The sequence below is a fragment of the Mustela erminea genome, chromosome X, assembly GCF_009829155.1.
Source record: "Mustela erminea isolate mMusErm1 chromosome X, mMusErm1.Pri, whole genome shotgun sequence".
Taxonomy (NCBI): domain Eukaryota; kingdom Metazoa; phylum Chordata; class Mammalia; order Carnivora; family Mustelidae; genus Mustela; species Mustela erminea.
Window position 1 is genome coordinate 38,214,568 of NC_045635.1, and position 19,746 is coordinate 38,234,313.

Here is a 19,746-nt window from a genome sequence, read left to right on the forward strand (position 1 = left end):
TTGTTGTTGTTTTAATGCATTAAAGGGGTCCCAGAGATCTTTCCCAAGGTCACAGAGCCTTTGAAAACATGTAATTAAATCTCAGGCCTGACACAGTAACTTATCTGATTAACTAGCCTTATAAAATACACCGCCAGAGTGGGGGTCACCCCCACCCATGTGCCCCAGGCCCAAATAAGCAATCAAGCTTTCAGCAGGTATTCTGAATTTCAGGACCCAAAGTCTTATAATATCCATGGAATTTTAATTTGGGAAAGCATTCCGCTTTATTTTTCTTAACCTCTAACTCAAATTCAGTACTCTTTTCTGCTATATACTCAAACCACTGCACTGTTCGCAGAATCCATGAATTTGTCACAATAGAAATGAGATATTTTCATTCCCTATCACCCTGTTGCAGATCTCAAATCTGTGTTTATCACCACCTCAAAATTACGATAGTAATTAGACTAGCCACCAGATGTCACATGATCACTGTCTTTGTGCCTGCAGATATTAGCACAAGGCAGCTGGGCAGTTGCCTGATACCAGGTCGAGCAGATTATCAGCTACTAAAGGATGAAGTAGAAAGCCATTTCATGGATGACCAGACTGCCATGTTGCTTTCCAGTACTCCCTATCTACAATTATTTTTCAATCCATATCTGGAAGGTGGGAAGCCATTCTTCTTCAGTTTTTGCAAAACTAGCACACTCAAATGAAAACACAACTGCCCACAAGTCAGCAGGACCTTTCTAACAGACAGTACACTGACTATAAGGATAGACTAGGCAAGCTCAAACAAATCTGACTGTTGAGGTAAATTTAATACATTTGAACAGATTATGCACTGATACAGGTCATACACGGTGTAAATGTGATGAATAACACGTTTTTCTTATTATACTCTTTTTCTGCACACAATTGTGTGTGTCTGCGTGAGTTGTGTGTGTGTGTGTGTGTGTATGTGAGCTCTATGCCCAACATGGGGCTTGAACTCATGACCCTGACATCAAGAGTCTAGTGTTCTGTCAACTGAGTTGGCCAAACATCCCTTCTTGCACACAGTTAAGAAGTAAAGATATGCACTAGGGTATTATGAGTTATTTTAGGGAGGGCATTCATATATCATTCTGTGAAAATACCCCATTATTAAAAAAGAACAATTTTTGCATGAAAACCAATCACATGAAAGCAGTTTTTCCAGGAAGACACAGAAGGCTACATTACTGGAATGCTAGAAGTTCTTAACCAAGATATAGCTGCAATTCAATTCTATTTCTTTGACAAAACAAAACTGTTAATACTTGGAAGCCCTGCAAAACCCTTTCAAAAAATGTTTTCTTGGTGGTAAACTTAAACCATGGGTCCATAATCTTTTCCTAAATCTGAAAATAAATCAAAGAATTTGGCCTAGCCAAAGATAATCTATTGATTTTCTTTTAAACAATGGCTTTGAGATTTAAGCCATGAATTTAAAAATTAACTTAAGTATACAATTCACTTATACAATTCATTGTATACAAGTATACAATTCAGTTGTGACTATTAGCATAGTCACAAGTTTGTGTGACCATCACTAATTTCCAAACATTTCATTATCCTCCAAAAGAAATCCCATACCCATTAGCAATCACTTCCCATTCCCCTCACCCCCCAGGAACCCTAGTAACCACTAATCTACTTTGTTTATCTGGATCTGTCTCTACAAGTGGAAATACACAAGATATGGCCTTTTGTGATTGGCTTCTTTCCCTTAGCATTAATGTTTTCAAGGTTAATCCTTTTTATTGGTGAATAATATTCCACAGTACAGATATGCTACGTTTGGGTTATCCATTCATTAGTTGACAGACATTTGGGTTGCTTCCACTTTTTTGCTACTATGACAAAATTCTACCGTGAGCATTTAAGTACAGGTTTTTTGTGAGGACAGACACTTAAATTTTCTCAGATACACATCTAGGAGTGGAATTGCTGGGTCACATGGTACTTCTATACTGAACACTTCAAGGAACGGACTGTTTTCCACAGCAGTGATGCCATTTTACATTCCTAGCAACAATGTTTGAGGGTCCAATTCTCCACATCCTTCTTAATAATTGTTGTGGTCTTTCTTTTTTCTCTTTTTTCAGCCACCCTAGTGGGTGTGAAATGGTATTTCATTGTGGTTTTGATTTCCATTTCTCAAATGGTTAGTGTGCTTATTAGCCATTTGTGTATATTCTTGGGAGAAATGTCTATTCAAATCCTTTGCCCATTTCCTAATTGGGTTATTTCTCTATTGTTGAGTTGTAAAAGAGCCTATTGATCTTAGTGTGAATGCTTTAAGACAATTGGAATTTAACTCAAAAAACCTTGGGGAATAAGTGTTTTTACCCTGCAATATGAATTAGAGATGCTCTAATTCCTTTGGAAACAATTTGTAGAATTGACATTTTTCAACCCTGCACTCCATTAAAACAAGAAAATTAGAACTCATTGGTTGTCCAATAGGACATGCATATTGTCTTATCCAAAGACCACCTTAATTTAATGTTGTGATTCAAGGGGCACTTGGGTGGCTCAGTTGGTTAATCCTCTGCCTTCGGCTCAGGTCATGATCCCAGAGTCCTGGGATCAAGCCCCGAATTGGGCTCTCTGCTCAGCGGGGAGCCTGCTTCCCCCTCTCTCTCTGCCTGCCTCTCTGCCTACTTGAGACCTCTCTCTGTGTGTCAAATAAATAAATATAATCTTTTTTAAAAAAAGAAATTAAAATGTTGTGATTCAAGCTAAGCAGCCTTCACACTGTTGTCTTTCAACTTGAATTTGCCTTTGCTTAAAACATACTGTCTTGGGACTTTTGGCTGGCTCAGTTGGAGGAGCGTAAGACTCCTGATCTCCGGGGTCATGAGTTCAAGCCCCATGTTGGGTGTAGAGATTATTTAGATGAATAAAACTTTAAAAATAAATAAATAAACTCTACTGCCTTATTTAATGCATTCACGTACATATTTTTTATCAGAAGCTTTTTTAAAAATCAGTCCCTGTGATATTCTTTTCTTTGAAATCCCATGTGTTTTATTTAGACCTTTACACACATGATTCTGAACTGCCCACAGAACTCAAGACTGCCAAAATGGTCCACGGGACAAGGACCCAAAGTTTCTATTGCCAGCTGCACAGAGGAACAGACCTTCAGAAGGGCAGGATGGGGCATTACAGTATTTTTTTAAATGTTATACCTAAATATAGCTAGTGACAGCAAGCTTCTGGCTTATTCCTCGATCTCATGTTGCATACTGGAATGGCCAAATATTGCCAATTTGATTGGGGGCAAAGGAAAAGCTGAAGTGCTTCTACATGAAAAGTCTTTCACCTTTAAAGATGCAACCAGAGCTTTCCTTTGTAAAGAGTGGGTGGAAAAGAATAGAGAGCAGAGAGAGTTTTGCTTTAAGGAACTGGAACACAGGATTGTAGAAATTTGGTGAGTCCAAATTGTGTTTGGTCAGCTGGCAGGGTGGAGACCCAGCAAAGAGCAGCAGCTCCTGCCCAAAGGCAACCTGCTGACAGAAATCCTTCTGGCTCTGAGGAGAAAGATACTCCCAAGAATCTCAACAATATAACAATTTTTAAAAAATACTTCAGATTTTGTCTCACATCATCATGGGAAGAAGAAAGGAGTTTCTGTCACCCACCAGCCTTGAATTAAAAACTGCCTAATTCACCTGTGGCAACCACCTAGCCTAGGTGCACCTTACCTGGATTCTGTTTGATATATTCAGCTATACATTCCCTCAACCACCTCTCACCAAAAGGACTAGGAGGACGGACACCCAACAGAGGAAAAATTCAGAGACTGTGCCCTCTCCATCAGAACTATTGGATATGGACATAAACAGTATGTCAGAAAAGGAATTCAGGGTAACCATTATTCAGGCAATGTCTAGGTTGGAGAAAACCATTAGTGACAACATAGAATCTCTAAGGGTGGAAGTGAGAGCGGACCTGGCAGGAGTTAAAAATGCTATCAATGAGATCCGATCTAATCTAAATACACTAACAACTAGGGTAACCAAGGCAGAAGATAGAATTAGTGATCTAGAGAACAAACTGATAGAGAAAAAGGATCAGGAGGAGACATGGACCAAGCAACTTAGAAGCCATGAAAACAGAATTAGGGAAATAAATTATGCAATGAAAAGTTCCAACATCAGAATTATTGGGATCCCTGAGGGAGGCGAAAAAAGAGAGAAGACTAGAAGATATAGTTAACAAATTGTGGATGAAAATTTTCCCAATCTGGGGAATCGAACAAGTGTTCATATCCTAGAGGCAGAAAGAACACCCACCAAAATCAAAGAATCTAGAAAGACCTCACAACACTTGATTGTGAAAGTCATGAATCATAATTTTAGACAAGGGCTTCTGAGGTCAGCTAGGGGGAAGAGATTCCTTACGTGAAGAAGAAGGTTCATCAGAATAACGTCAGACCTGTCCATAGAAACCTGGCAAGCCAGAAAGGCTGGCAAGACATATTCAGGGCACTAAATGAGAATAACATGCAGCCAAGAATGCTTTATCCAGAAAGGCTGACATTCAAAATGATTGGAGAAATAAAGAGCTTCCAAGACCAGCAAGGTTTAAAAGAGTATGTGACCACCAAGCCGGCACTGCAAGAAATATTAAGGGGGGGTTCTATAAAAGAAGAAAAAACCCAAGAGTGACATAGAACAGAAATTTACAGAGACAATCTATAGAAACAAAGAATTCACAGGCAACATGATGTCAATAAAAACGTATCCTTCAATAATCACTCTCAACGTGAATGGCCTAAATGTTCCCATAAAATGGTACAGGGTTGCAGATTGGATAAAATGACAGGACCCGTCCACATGCTGCCTGCAAGAGACACATTTAGAACTTAAAGATACATCTGGATTGAAAGTGAAGGGATGAAGAGCTATCTTTCATGCCAATGGGCCCCAAAAGGAAGCTGGGGTAGTGATTCTCATATCAGATAAATTAGATTTTAAACTAAAGATAGTAGTCAGAGATTAAAAAAAAGGCCACTACATCATTCTCAAAGTGCCTATCCAGGAAGAAGATCTAACAATTGTAAATATTTATGCCCCCAATATGGGAGCACCCAACTACATAAGCAAACTGTTAATCAAAATAAAGAGTCATATTGATATGAATACATTAATAGTAGGGGATCTTAACACACCACTCTCAGTAATAGATCATCCAAGCAGAAAATCAATAAAGAAACAAGGGCTTTGAACGACACACTGGACCAGATGGACCTCATAGATATATACAGAACATTCCACCCTAAAACAACAAAATACTCATTCATGGGAACCAATGAGAATGAAGACACATTGGTCCAAAACCTATGGAATATGGCAAAAGCGGTCCTAAGGGGCAAATACATAGCCATCCAAGCCTCAGGCAGAAAAATTGAAAAATCCAGAATACACCAGCTCTCTTTACAACTTAAAGAACTGGAAAATCAACAACAAATTAAGCCAGCCCCACACACAAGAAGGGAAATAATCAAGATTAGAGCAGAGATCAATGAGATAGAAACTAGACACACAGTAGAACACATCAACAAAACCAGAAGCTTGTTCTTTGAAAGAGTCAGTAAGCTTGATAAACCACCGGCCAAACTAATCCAAAAGAAAAGAGAGAGGACCCAAATTAATAAAATTATGAATGAAAGGGGAGAGATCACGACTAATACCAAGGAAATAGAAACAATCGTCAGAAATTATTATCAACAGTTATACATATCAACAGTTATATATATCAACAGTTACATAACTTATTGTTAAGCAACCTAGAAGAAATGGATGCATTCCTAGAAACCTATAAACTTCCAAGACTGAATCAGGAAGAAATTGACAACTTGAATAGACCAATACGGATAAAGAGTTGAAGCAGTGATCAAAAACCTCTCAAAAAACAAGAGCCCAGGACCTGACAGATGCCCTGGGGAATTCTACCAAACATTCAAAGAAGAAATAACACCTATTCTCCTGACGCTGTTTCAAAAAACAGAAACAGAAGGAAAACTCCCAGACTCTTTCTATAAAGCTAGCATAACCCTGATCCCCAAATGACAAAGACCCCACCAAAAAGGAGAATTTCAGACCAGTACCCCTAATGAACATGGATGCCAAGGTTCTCAACAAGATCCTAGCTAAGAGGACCCAACAGTACATTAAAAAGATTATCCACCAGGACCAGGTGGGATTTATCCATGAGATGCAAGGGTGATTCAACACTCACAAATCAATCAGTGTGACAGAACAAATCAATAAGAGAAGAGAGAAGAACCACATGGTCCTCTCAATTGATGCAGAAAAAGCATCTGACAAGATACAGCACCCATTCCTGATTAAAACTCTTCAAAGTATAGGGATAGAGGGAACACTCCTCAACTTCATCAAATCTATCTATGAAAAACCCACAGGAAATATCATTCTGAATGGGGAAAAGTTGACAGCCTTCCCTTTAAGATCAGGAACATGACAAGGATGCCCACTCTTGCCACTGTTGTTCAACATAGTACCAGACGTCATAACAACAACAATCAGACAACAAAAAGAAATAAAAGGCATCAAATTGGCAAAGAAGTCAAACTCTCTCTCTTTCCAGACGGCATGATACTTCATGTGGAAAACCCAAAGACTCCACCCCCAAACTACTAGAACTCATACAGCAATTCAATAATGTGGCAGGATACAAAATCAATGTACAGGGCACCTGGGTGGCTCAGTGGGTTAAAACCTCTGCCTTTAGCTCAGGTCATGATCTCGGGGTCCTGGGATCCAGCCCCACATGGGGCTCTCTGCTCAGCAAGGAGCCTACTTCCCTTTCCCTCTCTCTGCCTGCCTCTCTGCCTACCTGTGATCTCTATCAAATAAATTAATAAATAAATCTTGGGGGAAAAAAATCAATGTACAGAATCAGTTGCTTTCTTATACACTAATTGAAAATACAAAGGGGGAAATTAGAGAACCGATTCCATTTACTATAGCACCAAGAACCACAAGATACCTTGGAATAGACCTAACCAAAAGGGAAAGGATCTGTACTAGAGGAACTACAGAACACTTACAGAAGAAACTGAAGATGACACAAAAAGATGGAAAAGCATTCCATGCTCATGAATCGGAAGAATAAACATTGTTAAAATGTCTATACTGCCTAGAGCAGTCTATACTTTCAATGCCATCCTGATCAAAATTCCACCAGCATTTTTCAAAGTACTGGAACAAAGAATCCTAAAACTTGTATGGGACCAGGAAAGACCCTGGATTGCTAAGGAAATGTTGAAAAAGTAAAACAAAACTGGGGGCATCATGTTGCCGGATTTCAAGCTTTATAATAAAGCTGTGATCACCCAGACAGCATGGTAGTGGCATAAGAACAGACACATAGACCAGTGAAACACAGTAGAGAGCCCAGATATGGACCCACAACTCTATGGTCAAATAATCTTCGACAAAGCAGGAAAAAATACACAGTGGAAAAAAGACAGTTTCTTCAATAAATGGTGCTGGGAAAATTGGGCAGCTATGTATAGAAGAATGAAGCTTGACCATTCTCTTACACCATACACAAAGATAAACTTGAAATGGATAAAAGACCTCAACATGAGGCAAGAATCTATCAAAATCCTAGAGGAGAACACAGGCAGTAACCTCTTTGACACTGGCCACCGCAACTTCTTTCAAGACATGTCTCCAGGGGCGCCTGGGTGGCTCAGTGGGTTAAGGCCTCTGCCTTCAGCTCAGGTCATGATCTCAGGGTCCTGGGATCGAGCCCCACATCGGGCTCTGGGCTCAGCGGGGAGCCTGCTTCCTCCTCTCTCTCTGCCTGCTTGTCTGTCTACTTGTGATCTCTGTCTGACAGATAAATAAATAAAATCTTAAAAAAATAAAAAGACATGTCTCCAAAGGCAAAGGAAACAAAAGCTAAAATGAAATTTTGGGACTTAATCAAGATAAAAAGATTCTGCACAGCAAAGGAAACAGTCAAGAAAACAAAGAGGCAACCCACGAAATGGGAGGAGATATTCGCAAATGACACTACAGACAAACGGCTGATATCCAAGATCTATAAAGAAATTCTCAAACTCAACACTCAAAAAAACAGATAATCATGTCAAAAAATGGTCAAAGACATGAGCGGACACTTCTCCAAAGAAGACATACAAATGGCTAGCAGAGACATGAAAAATGTTCATCATCATTAGCCATCAGGAAGAGTCAAAGCAAAACCACAGTGAGATACCACCTCATACCAGTTAGCATGGCCAAAATCAACAGTACAGGAAATAACAAGTGTTGTACAGGATGTGGAGAAAGGGGAACCCGCTTACACTCTTGGTGGGGATGCAAATTGGTGCAGCCACTTTGGAAAACAGTGTGGAGATTCCTTAAAAAACTAAAAATAGACCTACCCTATGACCCTGCAATGGCACTGCTGGGTATTTACCCCAAAGATACAGATGCAGTAAAAAGAAGGGCCATTTGTACCCCAATGTTCATAGCAGCAATGGTCACAGTAGCCAAACTGTGGAAAGAGCCAAGATGCCCTTCAACAAATGAATGGGTAAAGAAGATGTGGTCCATATATACTATGGAATATTATGCCTCCATCAGAAAGGGTGAATACCCAACATGGACGGGACTGGAAGAGATTATGCTGCGTGAAATAAGTCAAGCAAAGACAGTCAATTATCATATGGTTTCACTTACTTGTGGAGCGTAAGGAATAACACAGAGGACATGGGGAGATGGAGAGGAGAAGGAAGTTGGGGGAAATTGGAAGGGGGAGATGAACCACGAGAGACTATGGACTCTGAGAAACAAACTGAGGGGTTTGGATGGGAGGGGGTGGGATGTTGGGTGAGTTTGGTGAGGTGGTGCGTATTAAGGAGGGCACGTTAATGCATGGATCACTGGGTGTGGTACATAAACAGTGAATAAAAAAAAACTTCACAGGGGCGCCTGGGTGGCTCAGTGGGTTGAGCCGCTGCCTTCAGCTCGGGTCGTGATCTCAGGGTCCTGGGATCAAGTCCCGCATCGGGCTCTCTGCTCAGCAGGGAGCCTGCTGCCTCCTCTCTCTCTGCCTCTCTGCCTACTTGTGATCTCTCTCTCTGTCAAATAAATAGATAAATAAAATCTTTAAAAAAAAAACTTCACATATCAGTAATGAAGTAATTATAGAAAGTTATCTAAAAGTAATAAAGAAGTGCTATTTTCTATAAAAAAAAATAAAAAATAAGGATGCAACTAAATAATGTATTTCCAAGATAGCTTGTTTGTAACGATTCTGAGCAAGTTTGTAGAGCAGATTCTTCTATCAGCCCAAAATGGCAATGTCTACAGAGCTACATGTGATTTTTCAGAAAAATCTCTCGCCTTTTTTAGCACTACCACTCTGGGTAGCAGACTTGATGCTAGTTTGCACATCTTCACTGCTGTCTTATGGATGTAAGGAAGAAGAGTTTTTCCTACTAAGTCAGGTAGCAGAAATAGAAGCTGGAGTCCCTGGGATTGAGGGCATCTAACTGAATGCTTCTGCTCCAGTAAAAAAAAAAAAAAAAAAAAAAAGCAAGCAAACAAAAAAAACCTTATAGAGCAAAGCACAATAATCCTGGGGTCACCTGCTCTGTGCCTAGGGAAGCTGGGAGTCATGGGCTGATTCCTTAGGGAAGCCCCAGAATCTAGACCCTCTCATAATACATACAGATATTTCAATACACTAAAAAGAAGCCTCCATGATTTAACTGACAAGGGCCCAATCCTGTGGTCTCAGAGACAAGGAGAATGAGTCAAGAAAGAATTAAAGTTTACACACTAGGAAAACTAGATAATCCAAAAACAAAAGATGGGGAGGGGAGGCCTTCCTACTGCAGGGGATGGGAGGTGGGCAGAAATACTTATTTTGGTATGCCTAGGTGGCTAAGTTGGTTATGTATCTGCTTCTGGCTGAGGTCATGATCCCAAGGTCCTGGGATGAGCCCTGCATTGGGGAGTCCTGCTCAGCGGGGAGTCCACTTCTCCCTCTCCCTCTGCCCTTTCTCTCACTCATGCTTCCTATCTCTCAAACAAATAAAATCTTTAAAAAATAGTTATTTCTCCCATTTTAGTCCCTGCTGAATATACAAAGATAAATGGCCTCAGCGAGTTTGTAGTATATAATTTTGCACATGTAAGCATGTCGGAATCAACACATCCAAAGAAACTCCAGGATCCCACTGCAATACCCCCCAAAACACACGCAGCCTTACCCATCTCAGCCAATGTCACCATCCACCCAGTTGCTGGGGCCAAAAATTTGCATTACCCTGATTCATCAGTCATCCCACAGTCAATGCATCAGTAGTCATGAAGTTCAAGCTTCAGAGTTTTCAAATTTAGATCCACTTCTCACTGCCATCCATCACATCCACCCGGGTTACCACCATCTGACAGACTAGTGCCGAATCCTCCCCACTGATCCCATTCCATTCTCACCCCTGCACAAGTCAGGGTGACTTTTCTACCACGTAGATCAAATAGCATGCCTCACCTAAACCCTCCCAATGACTTGACAGTATACTTAAAAAGAAATTCCCATCTCTCTACTATGGCCCACAAGACTCTATGTAATCCAGGGCTTTTGCCTTATTTCCTTCCACTTTCCTCCTTATACAAAATTCTTAGGGCATCTGGGTGGCTCAGTCAATTATGCATCCAGCTCTTGGTTTCAGCTCAGGTCATGATCTTGGTGTCGTGAGATCAAGAATCTGCTTGAGATTCCCTCTCTTCCTCTCCCTCCTGTTCTCTCTGTCTCTCTCTCTGTCTCTCTCAGATAAATAAATAAAACCCTTTAAAAAAATTCTTCAGGGGCGCCTGGGTGGCTCAGTCAGTTAAGCATCTGCCTTCGGCTCTGATCATGATCCCGGAGTCCTGGGATCCAGCCCCACACATGCGGTCCCTGCTCAGTGGGGAGTCTGCTTCTCCCTCTCCCTTAGTCCCTCCCTGCCCCATTCATGCCCTCTCTCTCACTCTACTCTCTGTCAAATAAATAAATAAAATATTTTTTAAAAAAGATCAAAGTGTTGCTCATGCTTTCATTGCTCTTGATCTTTCACATCTGAACGTCGCAAGTCTTCATTAAATTATACTTCCAGGATACCCCTAGCCCTGCCATCCTTCAGGAAGGGCTTTTACCTATTACTAAAACTGGAAAGAACTACCCGGCTAGAACAATAAATGTATGCCCACCCAAAGCAAGGAAAAAGTGAAAGGCTATGGAGGGAATTAGGGTAATTTACCTGGGCCATAGCCTCCTCAGGATCTTGCTTTAGGTAGCATCAATAGCTAGAGGCCTGCGCTCACCTCTTCCTTCTGACACACCTGGAATAAAGAGATCCCCGGTGATTATACCTGAAAAGGCTCTGCAAAATTCTGTACCTAGGGGCGCCTAGGTGGCTCAGTCAGTTGGCTTCTCCCTCTGCCCCTCCCCCATTTGTGCTCACCTGCTCTGTCAAATAAAATTAAATTAAAAATTTTTAAAAACAAAAAAAAAAGTCTGTAGCTGTGTCTCCTCCCCCATCACCCCTAGGCTCCTAAGGTACATTATTATTTGAGGAATAGCCATGCCATTTTGTTTCCCACAAACATGAATGTTGTGCCCATGTCCCTTTAGGGGGTAATTGCTCAGCCCCAAAACAGTTTCACACCAATTGTAGCTTCTATTCCCCTGGCATCTACCACTGAATGCTCACTGGAGAGATGGTACCCAGGGAACAGGACCCCTCCCCAGTATCCTAGGACCTGGAAGTTCCCAGCGGCCCCCAATCGTTTAGTCTCACAAGGACAGGCTCTGTTGCTCAGGACTTCCTGGTTTTCCAGACTAGTCACCCCTGTGAAAAGAGTGCATTATCCATCATCACGTTTGACAACTTGACTTTGGAACCAGCCATTGGCCTTTAAGACTTTTACATCCCAGTCTGTCACAGCACGAGGCGTGGCTGCTCTCCGGGTCCAGCCCTCCCTCAGCTTCCCAGAACATCTGACCCTCTTGTGGAGCCACTCAAGCCTACCAGCCACCCTCAGATCCACAGACAACCAGGCTTCCCACACCTTCAGGGTTAAAGTACCCCCATATGCCTCTTCTATTCCTAGGGTCCCCCCTCTGGTTTTAGGCCCCCAGGGCTATCACAACATGGCTACCGCGAAAGTCAGCTATCACAACATGGCTACTGCGGAAGTCAGCCCTTGCTCCCCATGGTCCTGACAGCTGAATGTTACCTGTAAGTGCCTGAAAGAGTAGCCTTCCCCAGGCCCAGAGCAACTCAAAGGGAAACTGCAGCCGCACAGCGCCCTCACGTGTTACGGAGCGGTCGTGCAGCTGGGCGGACCTTGGCCTAAGAGCAAAGCAGGACTCAAAACCAAACAGGAAACCCAGCAAAATTCTGGGATCCAATGAAGCTTCGGCACACAGAATGAAAACAATTCACACTTTCGCGGACTTTTAAAACTGAGAAGGGAAGAAACATGGGCAAGGGAACACAGTAAGACAAAAGCAAAGCCAAGGTCCCTGAAAACCCTGAATACCTTAAAGGATAGGACTTCACTCGGTTGACTAGAGACTCGATTTCTCTCCACAGCTGGTTGCTTACTTAAGCAGTTGGGCGTTTTCAGAGTTAGAAACAGTCACTTGTGGGTAAAAAGCGACGTCCGAATCAGAGTATTTTCGGGAATTAATAAAGAAAAAGAAAATGAGTTAAGTTTTCTCATTTGTTTCCTGGGCTGCCAGAAAAGAAATAGAAAACCAAAGGGATTGCAAGCCATGAACTTTAGCTTTTTAACATTCACGGGAATGGGGCAGAAGTCGTTTGTGGCCAAGGGAAGACTGGTCAAAAATCAGGCCAGGCTGTTTTTCAACAGCACTGTGTGTCACAAATGAAGCTGTCCTTCGAAAGATTAACTCATTTGATTACTAACAATTCTCATCAGATTCTAGCAAACACTGAACAGTTTGGCGAAGAATGCCATTTTCTAAGAGAAACCTGCGTCTAGAATCCAACATAAAAGTATTTGGTTCTTCCTTATTCTCGACTGGAAGACAAAGCTGGAGGTGAACACTCAATGGGGCCAGGGGTTAGGAGCACATCAGGGGAAGAACGGCTTTCAAATGAGCAATAGGAGCTACATTTTGGCCACAGGCAACTTACAAAACAACCCACAACAGCCAATATCTGACACAATCCGCCCTCTTTCAGGAAGCGTCTCGCACTGGTGCTTGTTGAGTGAAAAGTTTCTTTTTTCCAAGAAAACTAACCAACTCCTTGGCCATTATTGTAGGGGCCAATGTCAGGCCATACCCAAATGTGCCAAATTGACATTATATTTAACATACTGTTTTATTTTTTTAAGATTTTATTTATTTGATATTGAGAGTGAGTGAGACAGAGAGCACAAGCAGGGAGCAGAGGCAGAGGGAGAAACAGGATCTTCATTGAGCAGGGAACTGAATGCAGGGCTTAATCACAGGACCCCGGGATTAAGACACAAGCCAAAGGCGGCCGCTTAACGGACTAAGCCATGAGGTGCCCTGACATACTGTTTTAAATAAAAGTTGCTTAAGAAGCAGCCAATGCAGAAAGAACACTCTGACCCTGCCCACCTTTGTCTTCAGAAAGCAAAAATAAAACTCCCATATGAAAGGTACCCTCCCTATATCAAGAGATAGAGAGACATCCGTCTCACCAGAGACAGGAAATTCAGAGCGGAGAAGTCTAGATAAACAACTCTTGTTACTTTTTAGTAATTTACTACTCCAGCCCAAATTCCGTTTAGAATTCCTTACTAATTGAAGTTCCTGTTAACCTTCAAAATAAAACTGCCAGTTATTTTACCAACAAGAGAGTTTATTCGGGAATAGCAGAGAACTGCAATCTGAGACAAACTACAGTAAAACATAGGTAAGTCCGTGGAATAAAGGAAAGGAACACTCTATTACAGAGGAAAAGGAGACGTTTTGAAGGCTGTCATAAATAAAAAGTCCACTGAAGTAAACTGAAGAGTTGAAGTTTGCTTTTCATTGGCTGGGCCATGACTCTTGTTGCCTGGGCCTTGGGGAGCCTTTCATCTTCCTCCATATCCCATAAAGTAGTAACCACGTGCTAGGTTTTGCTCTTCCCATTGGGTCTAAAATTCACAATGAGGCACAGTATATCAGAGCGCCCCCTGCTGGCCTCCCAAATCCATTCTTTTTTTTTTTTTTAAGATTTTATTTATTTATTTGACAGCGAGAGATCACAAGTAGGCAGAGAGGCAAGCAGAGAGAGAGGAAGGGAAGCAGGCTCCCTGCTGAGCAGAGAGCCCGATGTGGGGCTCGATCCCAGGACCCTGAGATCATGACCTGAGCAGAAGGCAGCGGCTTAACCCACTGAGCCACCCAGGCGCCCCTCCCAAATCCATTCTAAGTGAGATTTCCTTTTATTGATTTTGCATACTCCCTAAATTTTCTTTGTCCTGTCGGTTCCTCCCAGATTTATCATCTCTGCCTAAAAAGCGCAAAAAGTGCCTGTCTTGGTCATTTCTTTAAGTCTCAATTTCGTTATTGGGCCTCCATGCACATGAAATAAAACTTCGTTGTTGTTTTCTTTTTCCTCCTGTTAAACTGTCTGCTGTCCATTTAATTCTTAAACCAGTGTAAAGACCTTGAAGGGTAGAAGGAAAACTTCTGTCTTCCCCCACCTTAGATCAATCAGCTTCAAAGCACTGGGGCATACCTGTAGTCTGAGGGTCAGGTTTGTTGAACCATTACAATAAGTGAGAACAAACAACGGAGGAATTATGGGCCATCTCCCATGAATGGAAAAGGTAGTAATTACAAAGTTTGGGGGAGTGGAAGTGGAGTGTAGGTAAATGATGGTCTGAAAAAAGAAAAAAGAGAACAAAGTTTCCCAGTGAGTAGAAAAGAAGTAGTCACTCAAACAACTTGACTCTATTTTATCAAATGCCTTTCAGTACATGTTATAATCAGATGGAGTTTTTTCCCCTTTAATTTGTAGCTTTAGGGGCACCTGGGTGGCTCAGTGGGTTAAGCCGCTGCCTTCGGCTCAGGTCATGATCTCAGGGTCCTGTGATCGAGTCCCGCATCGGGCTCTCTGCTCAGCGGGGAGCCTGCTTCCTTCTCTCTCTCTCTCTGCCTGCCTCTCAGTGAACTTGTAATTTCTCTCTGTCAAATAAATAAATAAAATCTTTAAAAAAAATTGTAGCTTTAATGGATTAGGTTAGTATGTTTCCTGATCTTCAGCTTCACTGGTCCCTTCATGGTAGGGTGCTTTCCTTGGATCCATTGCTGCAGTCTATTTGCAATTAAATGATACTTTTCTACAGCTTCCTTTCTCCCTCCTTCCTCTCTTCCTCTCTCCCTTCTTTCCTTCCTTCTTTTTGTATTGTATTATCATTGTCAGGCTTTTACATTAATGTTAGCATCAGAAAATAAGAAATGTCCATCTTTTGCTTTAAAAAAAAAAAAGGGTTCTTATATTTTGCATCTGCAATGACCTGGTGAAAAAATACTGTTTCCTGATCATTTGCAGCTGGCTTTATCTGTATGTTATCCCAAGTTGCTGGATGACAGGTCAGATTTTTTACCTCCTTGATCTAGGCAATTTTTTACTATATCACATCCAAGCCAGGCCTTTCCGGTGTCCCCCCATAATTTGCCTGGCAACTGTTTCATGAAAATTAAGTCTTCCTCTAACTCTGATGAGGTCAAAAAAGTTCTAAGAGTACTAACAGCAGGAAAAGCAGAGGTCATCAGTACTTTGCAAATGAAGAAACCCAAGACCAAATGCTTTCTCTTGAGTCTTAACCATATTACAAGGACAAACTCCTACATGGGGAAAAAAAGAAGTTACACTAGGAGAGAGTTATCAAGGTAACTGAGCAAGAGCCTAGTAAAGGCAGGGTCAATCAGACTAGAATGGAACTCAATTTTATAGTTTTTCTACAGCAGCAAAACTTTCACTAGAAGCAGATGAAATAATAGAGTTAACCCCTGCTGGCAACTGGAGAAGGTCTTTTATTATTGCCTGACAATTTGATTAAACAAAGAAAGCCCCAAGTTATTAGATTAGTTTGGGCCAACTGAATTCAGAGCCAAAGGCAAATTACATTTGAAAGTCACTGACATTTGCACATTATTGGAAATCTGAGGCCATTTCTGCTGTCAGAGATGAGCAAGCACACAAACACTTGTGACACATGGGGAGGGCGGGGAGCAGTACTGCTGTATCTTCTCCTTATTCCAAGTCAAGACCAAGAACTTGCTTGGAAAAATAAATCATTCTGGAGTCTCATCCCAGCTTGGTCATGCACTAACTCTATGTTCTTGGGCAACTACACCTCCAACGCTCCAGTTGTTGGAGTTATGAAGTAGGGATGCCACTTCAAGATGCCTCACGATGAGGAGCACCTGGGTGGCTCACTCGGTTGAATGTCCGACTCTTGGTTTCAGCTCAGGTCATGTTCTCAGGGTCCTAGGATTGAGCCTTACTGGGTTCCATACTCAATGGGGAGTCTGCTGAAGATTCTCTCTTCTTTCCATCTCCCTCTGCCCCTCCCACTGCTCACGTGTATGCGAGCCCGTTTGCACATGTGCGCACAGGTTCTCTCCCTTTCTCCCTCTCTCTCTCTCATTCTAAAATAAATAAATAACTTTTGATTTAAAAGATGCCTAAAGATGAAATGACAGCAAAAGTGGAAACACTCTGTGAGCTGTACAACACCACACAATGTAAAGTTAAGTTATTATTGGCAATGGGTCAAGACCCTGATCCATCTGAGGCAAGTCTTGATGCCAAGAAGAAAGCCAGAAAGCACCAATTTCAAGATAAATCCTACGTTCCAGGGATAATCCACATATAATATAACTCACTTTTAGAAGTTGTTAGAGCAGGGGCGCCTCAGTGGCACAGTGGGTTGAGCATCCAACTCTTAAGTTTCAGCTCAAGTGGTGATCTCAAAGTCAGAGGATCCAGCTCCTCATCAGGATCCACACTTACTGTAGAGTCAGCTTAAGACTCTGTCTCCCCTTTGGTGAGTGCTGTGAAGTGTGTAAACCTGGTGATTCACAGACCTGTACCCCTGGGGATAAAAATATATGTTTATAAAAAATAAAAAATTTAAAAAAAAAAAGACTCTGTCTCCCGCTCTCCCCCCCAATATATATATATATTATATATTTATATTTATATTTATATTTATTTATTTTTAAACCAAAAGAAGTTGTTAGAGCAGTTTCTGAGCAATCCAGACACTCTCGGTCCAGCACTGAAAGTTAATTGTACTCAGGAAAGAAAGGACATGTGAGGAAACCAAAGTGTATCTTGAATCCCTGATCTATGGTTGTCCCATACAGTGAGCATCTCTACAAAACAAGTTTCCTCAGATCCAATTTTAATGTCTGGTTTCTCACTGGCCTGTATAGTTAAGTATCAGGCTTGAGCTTTCTAGTTTAAAAGCTGAATGGCAGGGGTGCCTGGCTGGCTCAGTCTCAAGAGCACATGACTCTCGATCTCAGGGTCGTGAGTTTGAGCCCCACATTGGGCATAGAGATGACCTAAAGATAAATAAACTTAAAAAAAAAAAAAGAACTAAGGGCACCTGGGTGGCTCAGTCGGTTAAGCGACTGCCTTCGGCTCAGGTCATGATCCCAGAGTCCCAGGATCGAGTCCTGCATCAGGCCCCCAGCTCCATGGGGAGCCTGCTTCTCCCTCTGACCTTCTCCCCTCTCATGCTCTCTCTCTTTAAAAAAAAAAGAAAGAAAGAAAGAAAGAAAAGAAAAGAAATAAAACCGGGACATCTGGGTGGCTCAGTCATTAAGAATCTGCCTTCTGGGCACCTGGGTGGCTCAGTGGGTTAAAGCCTCTGCCTTCGGCTCAGGTCATGATCCCAGGGTCCTGGATCAATCCCCGCGTTGGGCACTCTGCTTGGCGGAAAGCCTTCTTCTCCTCTTCCCACTCCCCTTGTTTGTGTTCCCTCTCTCCCTTTGTCTTTCTCTGTCAAATGAATAAATAAAATAGTTTTAAAAAATAAAAAATAAATAAAACTGAATAGCAAACAAAATATATTTTAAAGATTTTATTTACTTATTTTACAGACAGAGATCACAAGTAGGCAGAGAGGCAGGCAGAGAGAGGAGGAAGCAGGCTCCCTGCCGAGCAGAGAGCCTGATGCGGGGCTCAATCCCAGGACCCTGGGATCAAGACCTGAGCCAAAGGCAGAGGCTTTAACCCACTGAGCCACCCAGGTGCCCCCCAGACAAAAGATTTTGATGTAGAAGTTTAATTACATTTAAGAATAAAGAAAAAAAAAAAACAAGAGAGAAAAAAATCAAAAGTGCCTGGATTCACTGTTGTGTCTGTTAAATCATTCTACTAGTACTTAACTCCCAGCAATTTTATACACTTCCCACACACTGACTACACTTGGAAATGCTCACATTTCATCTTCATCTAGGATCAAGCAAAACTGACCCTCTGCTCTAAGTCGCGGTTAACCACTTTCTTACTCAACTGGACCACTAGTTCCCAAAGACCAGAGGTTGACAGAGAAGAAAAGAATAAACAGAAGACAGGGAAAGAAAAAGCCAGCTTACCTAAACAAAACACCAACACAATGAAGTACCTACCTTGAGGACATTCAGAAAACTGTAATGATGCATGGCTATACTCTTTATACAGACTGGCTTCCAGAGATGCAGGTTAATACTGGCACCTACTACACGTTTTTATCTCATTAAACAGATGTTCCCTTTAATTTTTTGTTTTAAGTAGGCTCCACATCCTGAGCAGTGCCCGAAGTGGAGCTCGGACTCATGACCGTGAGATCAAGACCTGAGCCAAATCAAGAGTTCAACGTTCAACAGACTGGGCCACCCAGGAGCCCGTCCTTTTTGATTTCTGGCTCAGAGCTACTCCTTAGAAAATCCTAGCCATCAAAAGAAAAAAAATCCTAGCCATCAATAGCCTACTGTGGGAAAAGCTGATGAAATCCTACTCAAGTCCATAGTTTAGTTAGTAGGATTATACAAATGTTGACTTCTTATTTTTGACATATGTACATAGTTATGTAAGATGTTCACATTGGAGGTAGCAAGGTAAAAAGTACACAGGAACTCTGTATTATCTTCCCAACTTTTTTCTAAATTTGTTTTTTAAAAAAATACAGCAACCAAACTGTTGCCCAGCACTGTGTTCTGCAAGGCAAGAGTTGGCCTCCCACAGCTGGGTATGCCTTCCCTGGTCAGCTGCACTGCCTCCATGGTCAATTCTTGACTATGAAGCAGCATCCAATCCAGACTACACCTCTGGAAAATGGCTTCCTTGATGAGGAGGAATACTTCTAGGTGCACGGCTCTGTCCACGATTGGAGGAAACAAAGAGCTCTAAGAGACTTGTCTCTGCCTGTCTCACCCCCACCCACTCCAGCATGAACTGGATTCTAGAGTCCATCTAGAGAGCCTCAGGAGGAATGAGAAGATTGCTGGAGAAACCTTTGCTACTGGACAGACTGTTAGCCCCTTCTCTCCTCTTACAAATGCTCCATTCAAGAAAGCCCATCTGCCACTCCACTGCCCATTTGGGACAAATGCCAACAGGGTGACTCACAGGCAGAGTTACCCTCTGACACTCGTTGGCAGTCTCTCTTGATGGCTAGATTTCCTGCTTAAGCAGATCTCACGGTGCTTGGCAAT

The 19,746-nt window shown here is 42.0% G+C and overlaps 1 long non-coding RNA gene across 1 annotated transcript in view; it reads right to left on the bottom strand.

Moving 5' to 3' along the window:
- The window catches only part of LOC116582422, a 125,173-nt gene that overhangs the window by 53,185 nt on the left and 52,242 nt on the right, over positions 1–19,746 (bottom strand). Inside the window, exon 3 of the long non-coding RNA XR_004282425.1 lies at positions 11,303–11,384. This is a non-coding gene — a long non-coding RNA (uncharacterized LOC116582422). The remainder of the gene's footprint in view (positions 1–11,302; positions 11,385–19,746) is intronic.